Consider the following 8,236-nt stretch of genomic DNA (forward strand, 5'->3'; position numbering starts at 1 on the left):
ATGGTGTAGACCAATTCTCACTTCTAATGCTCAAATAATGCTTCTCTGAAGTTGAGATTAATTGTTAATTAATGAGTAGTATTAGAGGTATTTATAGGTGAGCTTAGTGAAGCATTTTAGGTAGGAAATCAAGCTCTAACGGACGTATTCTGGGTCTACTGGTCGACCTCCATCGGTAGCCGGTCGACCGCCAAGAGCCGTTGAGGCAAAATATAGCCGTTGGGGCACTTCCAGGCAGTTACCGGTCGACCGGGACTTTTTATCGGTCGACCGGCTATGGTCTCGGACAGATCCGGTCGACCGGGGCTTCCAGCCGGTCGACCTCCAATGTGACATACTCTGTTTTGACAGAATGCTGTCATACTGACCAGTCGTCAGTGTTTTGACCATAACTTTTCGGTCCAACCTTGGATTGACTTGAGATCAGTTGCGTTGGAATCACAACTCAATTTCCTACAACTTCTATGAAGGTTTCATCTCCTGATATCAATTCTAAGATTATCCAAAATACCCTTAAGTCAGGTTAATGTGGTTTTCACAGAATTTCACTAGAACATATTTTTCCTAATATGTTCCTTACCACTTAGAGACTCTCCATACTTGGTCAAGGTGTGCTCTATGGTCATTCTAGTGTGATGCAATGTTCATACATGTGGTGAGTGCATATATATATATGTGGAGGTTACAAATTACATTAAAAATGACCAATCTATCCTAGTGGTCTTCTTCTTCGCTTGAACCTTCCACTCTTTGGCACTTTATCTTCTTTTCTTCTTGTTTGCAATTCCATGTCTTTAAGCTTCATGTCTTGACATCTTGAAGCTTAAATTCTTATGATATCTTCTTCAAGCATTGATGCCAACTTGTTGATACTCTTCATTATCTTCAGTTTCATTCACCAAATTCGATCTTTGATATGAAGTCTCTACAAAACAATACTTAAAGGAAAATTGTGACATACCTTCATATGTTTGTTATCATCAAAACCAACTATAGGAGTGTGGGCATATCCCTAACATGGCATGTGTAGCTTTCTTCAACAGAGAAGAAGTTATGGAGATGTTGCTCAAGGTTTGCCTGTAAAGTAGTCTAATGACCACTTTGAGTTTTGAAATCTTGTAGTAATTTTTCTTGTGATTTCAGTTTATACAGTCTTAAATGTATTTCACACATAATAAAAAATTGCAGAAAGAATGGTTTTGGTTTTACTTTGTAGTAATGAAGAACAACATTATTTGGTTTTCATCTCCTGACATTATTGGCCTTTCAAGAAACCTATTTTCTCTAAGCTTGTAAAATTGTGAATTAAAAAGTTTCAGTACCCAAAACATTGCCACAAACAAACAATACAAGACTATTAATATAGAATGTATTCCGAAAACCACGATAGCCGTTTTTATATCCATGTATACACATTCACATATTTGATTTATTTGTGATCCAAGAAAGTAATTTTGATTTAACTAAAAGAGAGGGGAAAAAGAAAAACAATATGCATTTTTGATAGGTGAAAATTAAGAACTGTATAAGGTGCCAAGAGTGCTTTTATTATATCGTTTGTTTGGATTTGGATGCTTTTCATTATTTTCTATTTCAATTACATTTTCTATTTTAAATTCTCACCTTAACATATGGCCACACGTGCATTTGCACGTGTATTTCTTACTAGTATATATATATATAATTAAATTATTAGCCCCATGCCTCTGTACAACCTCTATACTGACCCATATTGAGTCACAGACAGGCCTTCCTTACAGACTCACTGAGACCTCACACTTTGACCCCCTTGACTGGGCCAAACAGGGGTCATCGAAGGTGACAGCACCCACTAACCAATTTGCTCTTCACCTACTCGTTTCTTCTCATGGCCTTTACTGACCAATTTGCTCTTCACCAAGTCCAGATGATCCATTCTCACATTGAGAAATTTGGCCTCTACACCGATAATCTTCATCCCCAATTCGTTGATTGATGCCTGCTTCAAGTGCGGGGCCTTTGGTGTGGATGCCATGAAGAATTTGTTTACGGCAACGGAAGACAGAGATGTCGTTTCTGGGAATTCGATGATTGTGGGCTGGTAAAATCAGGTGATATGTGTGAATTCACCAGGTTTTTGACGAAATGCCGGAGAAAGAGGCTGTCAGTTGGATCAGTCATTGATGAGAATGTCAAGGTTGGAAAAATGAATACAACGCTCAAATTGTTTGAGATCATGCCTGAAAGAAATGTGGTCTCTTGGTCCACCATGATATGGTTATAGCAAAGCTAAGGACTGGGACAGGGACATGGACATGGCCAGGCTATTGCTTGATAACTTGCCAGTCAAGAGTTTGTTTCCCGAACTGTCATGATATCGAGGTACGCTCAAAAAGAACTTGCTAAGAAGCATCGAACTTGCACAATGAAATGGAGAATGCCGAATTGAAGCCCGACAATGGCACTTTAGTTTGTATCTTAGCTATTTGTGCTGAATTTGGTTTGTATAGTTTGGATAAGAGGGTTCACATCTCTATTGAGAGGAATAGACTGGTATGTACTATTATTCAAGTGTTCAATGCCTTGGTTGATATGTATGCCAAATGTGGATATCTACACAAAGCACTCTGTGGTTTTGAAGTGTTAAGTTTGTCTTGAATTCTTGACCCGTTTTGAAGATTGACCCGATCCGACATATTTTGGTGGTGACTTGGAGTATATCAACCAACCCCTCTGCTTCCATCACATATCTCGTATGAGGGTGCGGGTGTATGGTTCGATCGGATCGACTGCGACCCAATGGGTCGACCTGTGACTTGGAGTATATAATGTATTGTTGTCTTGTTGAGAAAGTTATTGTATTTTGGGGGTTTATTGAGCTAGGGTTTCAGGGCTAGTTTTCTCGCCGCTACTTGGGTGTAATCTCTCTTCTGCATAGTGAAACATCTTCTTTTTCACCCGAGGACATAGCACACCATCCTGATGTGTGAACCTCGTTAAATCTCTGTGCCGTGCGGATCTATTGTCTCTATTGTCTCTTTATTTTCGTATTTCTTGGTGTTTGATCTAACATGAAGAGATGGTTGAGGGGATGTTATGTGTGCCATTATCCAAGGACTGGCAATGCATTAACATGGTGAGAGAGAGCTCTCCAGTTCTCTAGTATGACATAAGAAGGGTTTGCCACTGATGGAGTCATCTTCATTGGTGTGTTGCATCCATGTATGCCCTTTTGATGTTACTTCTCTACAATGGAGAAAGACCATGGGATTTTTCCCCTAATTGAGCACTATGGTTGCATAATTGACGACCACCTTGGATGCAGGGGGCATTTAAAGCAAGCATTTGAGTTTGTCAAGAGCATGCCTGTGGAGCCTAACGCAATCATATGGAGCATCTTCTTAGGAGCCTGCCAATTGCATAACAATGTGGGACTTTCGGAAGAGGTAGTTGAACACCTTGTGAAGTTAACACCCTCAAATGCGGAATTATACAGTCGTGTCTAATATATATTCAGCACCAGGCCACTGGGGCGATGTTGGCAAGGTGAAGTTGCAATATCAAATGAGACCTACAGGATCCCGAAGGTCACCAGGGCCGGGCTAGTCAGTTACATTGAGATTGATGATGAGGTACAAGAATATACTGTGCAAGAGAGGATATATAAGATGATAGACAGATTAATTCAGTATCTTACACAAGTGGGTTATGTCCCTTGGGAGCATTTCTAGTTTTGACATGAGAACCCATTCAGTAAGGCTCAGAGTTACAGACACCCACTTTGTGGGTTCTATATCTTGGCTGCATATCAAATATTCATGAATGTAGCCAATTGCATCTGCATGGAAAACACATTTAGTCCGTTGATGAGGGCAGTTGGTCAGTCTGGACTAATTAGACGGTTGAATGATTTTAACTTAAGGACACACCATTAGTTTGACCCATTGTTTTAACTTTTCAAATTTCCATTCTTATCTGGATCATGACTGGAACAAAAAGGTTTTGTGATTGATTTATCCATCTCCTATCTTCAACTTAGATAAGGGTGTAAGGTTGAATCGTAATTCCATCCACAAAAATAGAGCACCCATCATGGATGATGACATGATGTGACCACACCATTTCAGAACCCAATCAGCTAGTGGAAAACACTGATCAATGGGAGGATTTCAGACTATTTAACAGGAAGAACTTCTGTAACTGCATATTTCTCGTCCATTCAAAGTTCAGGCTAAGAGAAGTTCATCAATTAGATGTAGGGGAGCTTTACTCTCAAGGGATGTCTTGTACCAAGATTGCTAGATATGTTCATCACCATTTGGTAGAGATTTGGGTAGGACTGATCCTTAAAGCTAAGGAGTAAAGAAAAGGTATTCAAATCCTTGTAAGCCTTCTCATTGGGTTACTTACATCTGATGTGAGATGATTACTTTCATGTAGAACTCCAAATACTTGGCATTCAATCTGAGCACATGGGTTGTTTAAGTAATCATATTTAGGTATTATTTTTCCCCTACCCCTTTATTGAGAGCAGATCAAGTCCTCGGTTCTCGTATGCGGTTGATCCGCATAAATGGAATCCACTCAATAACCAACTTTGTGATGAATTTTATTTGTGTGTATCAGCTTGCATGAGAATGATTCTTGTACGAGAACCTAATCCTCTCTTCCTCTCAGAAACAAGGAAGGAAATTTCGAACAGTACAGTTGACCATTGGACACAAGAAAATAAATGAGAAGTCATAAAGTGTATGCTTATACAATCGTCGAAGGTAGGAAATCATCCACACCTCTCATTGGTCTTGTTGGTTTGGTTTCCCACTCGTGCAAGTAATTGTTTTTAATAGTCAAAAGTGCATGGGGCGCGTCAGATTCTCCGTCAAAGACACTTAGCACATGGGGGACCATATATATCACTCTATTAGTCTTTGTTCCCAACCACCTTCAGACCTTCTAGACCCAATTATGTATGGGCGATGTTTCCTAGTTTCTACAAGGATTAAGTACACAATGAATTCTTTCTGCTTCTGTTTGAAAGTTCATCTAATCGGATAAGAGCCACATGTTAATAAGTTGAAAAAAACGACACAAGATTGAGACTAGTTCAAAGTTCAAACTATTGACTAGATTTTTTTTTTTTCTTTTATTTTTGGATTTGTGTTTCAAGACTGACTCTGATATGGGATTTCAACAATAGTAATTTTATTTTTTTAATTAAAATTATTTATTTATTTTTGGATTAAAGAAGAAGAAAACAATTACTACAAGAAATTAGAAAATGAGAATCAATGCATCCTCAAAAGTGGATATATCTCAAGTCCTTATCAGATTGAGTTTTCATAGCCATAGATTGAGCCGCTTCAATTCATCCATCCTTCACAATGCTCCACAAAACAAAACAGATCTAAATCATTTTAGAACAAGAAAAATGTCTAACAAAACATTGAAACACACAAAAATCCTCTGTGGGGAGGTAGTGAGTATCCAACAACTGAGGTGCATGCCAGGGTTTTTCCAACCGTTCATTGTCACTCACTACCAGCCATAAAAGATTACGGCCACGGCCATGAACACGAACCGCCTTTACCTTTGCCAAAAAGTGCAAAACCTTTATAGATCCATTCTTACCTCAAATCTCCTTAAAACCTAAAGACATTACTACTTGGAGACCCTGGAAAACTCACCCTATGCTATTGCTTCCTCCCTTTCTCCTACAGAAGTCATTTAATTGTTTTACTATTATAAGTTTTGTTTTACAGAATTCAGGTATTATCAAAGCTTGATCGCTGGACTAATACTGTAACAAGGAAGGAATTTAATAAACCTTCTTTGCTTCACATTTTTCACAAGATAAGCTAATTAATCTAAGCAATCTAGTGCTGAAGAAACGCATTTAGAATTTTTTAACTCAAAAACATGAAACAGGCCTTCCTCATTGCAAGCATAAGAATAAATATATTTCTGCAATGTATATATGGTGTGAATCCAGTGTGGACCCGTGGGATTAGTCAGGCCGAAGGCCTGGATACCAATCGTTAGCAAAAGGAAAAAAAAAATCATGGTGTGAATCCAGTAGCCATCTTTCTAGAAAACAGCATGATGACATATTATATGTATATATATGCCTGGATGTGTGGACCTTATAAATGGGCATCAATATGGATAGACTTTTTTAGTTCTCGAGGAGTGGGACAGTAATTAGTGCATTCTTGTGGCTAAGTAGAGGAGCCATGCGACCAGGTAGTGTTCTTTTTCCATAAGACTAGATTGATTAAGTGCCACTAAGACACTAATTCGCAAACTCTTTTGTTTGGTCATAGGAGCCATGCGACCAAGCAACGTTATTTTTTCATAACACTAGATTGATTAAGTGGCACTAAGATCATCTTTTTTTTAATGAAAAATGAAAATTTCATTATAGAAGATAACTTAGTACATCCATATTAATGTTAAGATTTTCGGATTTTAGACTTGTCCATTACAAGAGAAGCAAAATATTTCAACAAAACACTGAATCGTGGAATACCAGAGACAAAAATGGGGGGAAAAAAAAAGGAGGAATAGTGCATTAAGGCCACAAGGTAATGCTGTTGTTAAAAAAATAAATTATATAAATCATCAGTCACTCCAAATTTCTTCCATGTTCTATCCATCCTCTTTTGCCTATTTCAAACCATAGAGAAGGGCTCTGGTAATGGCTTCAATACTTCTTGTCATCATGTAATCTATATAAAGTGAGACAAATTTTCCTTGAAAAATAACACTATTTGCCCATCCTAATATATTATGAACATTATTAACAACATTGTACAAATTAAGTTAGGAAAATTCACATTGGGGAGAGGGGGTAGAGGTGACCATGCTATCACTAAGACCATATTCAAACCTATTACATTATATGATTAAAATGTACACGTGTGCCATCCTGATATATGATGAACATTATTAACAACACTGTACAAATTAAGTTGGGAAAATTCACATTGGGGAGAGGGGGGTAGAGGTGGCCATGTTCTCACTAAGACCATATTCAAACACATTACATTATATGATTAAAATGTACACGTGTGCTTCACCTAAAATAAATATACACGTGTGCATAGGGAGAACCTTATTCATTTGAGCTGAAATGAGCCTTGATGGAAGACAACTTACATAAGTTCATGGCTTATTCTTGTTTTCTTTGGCTTAGTCTTGTTTGACAACTAAAATAATAATTAAAAATAAAAAAAATAAAAAATAATGGGGAAGCATCTCTAAGCTTGCAGCATAGGCTACAGTAGCACTCTCTCCTTCCTATCTCGAATAAGGTTCGAGAACTCGGTATTAAAATAGGATCGGTCAAGGTTGATACCAATTTGATACCTATTTAGATTCACTTTGATCGGACAAAAATACCCTTATTATCAATTACAAAAATCATTTTTTAGATTATTTTGCCTTTTTTCCATATCGATACATTGATACAGTATCAATCAAAAATTAAAATCGATCAAAACCAATTCTAATCCAATCTAGGCGATTCAATCCGATTCCTCTAACCATGATTCCGATTGACGAATTCAATCCGTTCCCCAGATTGGTGCACTCCCCCCACCACCATCTCAGAGAACATGAGCCCTAAAATAGCTATGAACAACCAACAGAAAGAGCTTAGAAAAAAATATTCCTTGAAACATCTCTTTCCTCACACCAACTAAATCAAGTACTAAGATCTTGAAAACCCTAAGCCACACAACCTCTCTTTTTCAGTTCGAGTATCCTGTTCTCTTTTTCCCCTAATGTAACACTTGTTCCATACTTACAAGTTTTAGTTTCTGACTAAGATGATTCACTAATGACTTCCTAACTAATCAATCATTCTGCACCTCTTGATCAATGGTCCAGAAATTTTGACCAACATACAACTAACATACGTGGTACTATGGTACTAATGTTTAAGTGGTTAGTCACAGGGAATAGGACTTTTGTGATAGGGCGGTTAGAAACTCCTAATCTGTTTTATCATTGGGCCCACTTGCTAAACGGCATGGAACCTTTGAGGTATGAAACCTTAGGTTATGTTTGGTAGCCAAGAAAAGAAAAGAAAAAAGAATCAAGAAAATAAGGGAAAAGAAAAAGAAAAGAAAATAAGTGAAATGGTGGGAAAATAAAAAAAGCATGTATGTTTAGTTACCATTAGAAGAGAATAAAAGAAAAGAAAGGAAAAGTTTTTGTATTTTCTAATGTTTTCTTGTTTTTTTGGTTTTTTTTTTTT

At 37.5% G+C, this 8,236-nt stretch overlaps 1 long non-coding RNA gene across 2 annotated transcripts in view; it reads left to right on the forward strand.

Annotated features, from left to right (window-relative positions):
* The window catches only part of LOC122078312, a 6,960-nt gene extending 4,384 nt beyond the window's left edge, over positions 1-2,576 (forward strand). Inside the window, exons 5-6 of one of the 2 annotated variants that reach the window (XR_006140039.1) lie at positions 1,744-1,818; positions 1,907-2,576. This is a non-coding gene — a long non-coding RNA (uncharacterized LOC122078312). Of the gene's footprint in view, positions 1-1,743 lie in introns of both variants that reach the window. The other variant, XR_006140037.1, reaches the window with a different exon arrangement.
* Positions 2,577-8,236: the final 5,660 nt, after the last annotated feature.

This window comes from Macadamia integrifolia, chromosome 5, assembly GCF_013358625.1.
Source record: "Macadamia integrifolia cultivar HAES 741 chromosome 5, SCU_Mint_v3, whole genome shotgun sequence".
In the NCBI taxonomy this organism is placed as follows: domain Eukaryota; kingdom Viridiplantae; phylum Streptophyta; class Magnoliopsida; order Proteales; family Proteaceae; genus Macadamia; species Macadamia integrifolia.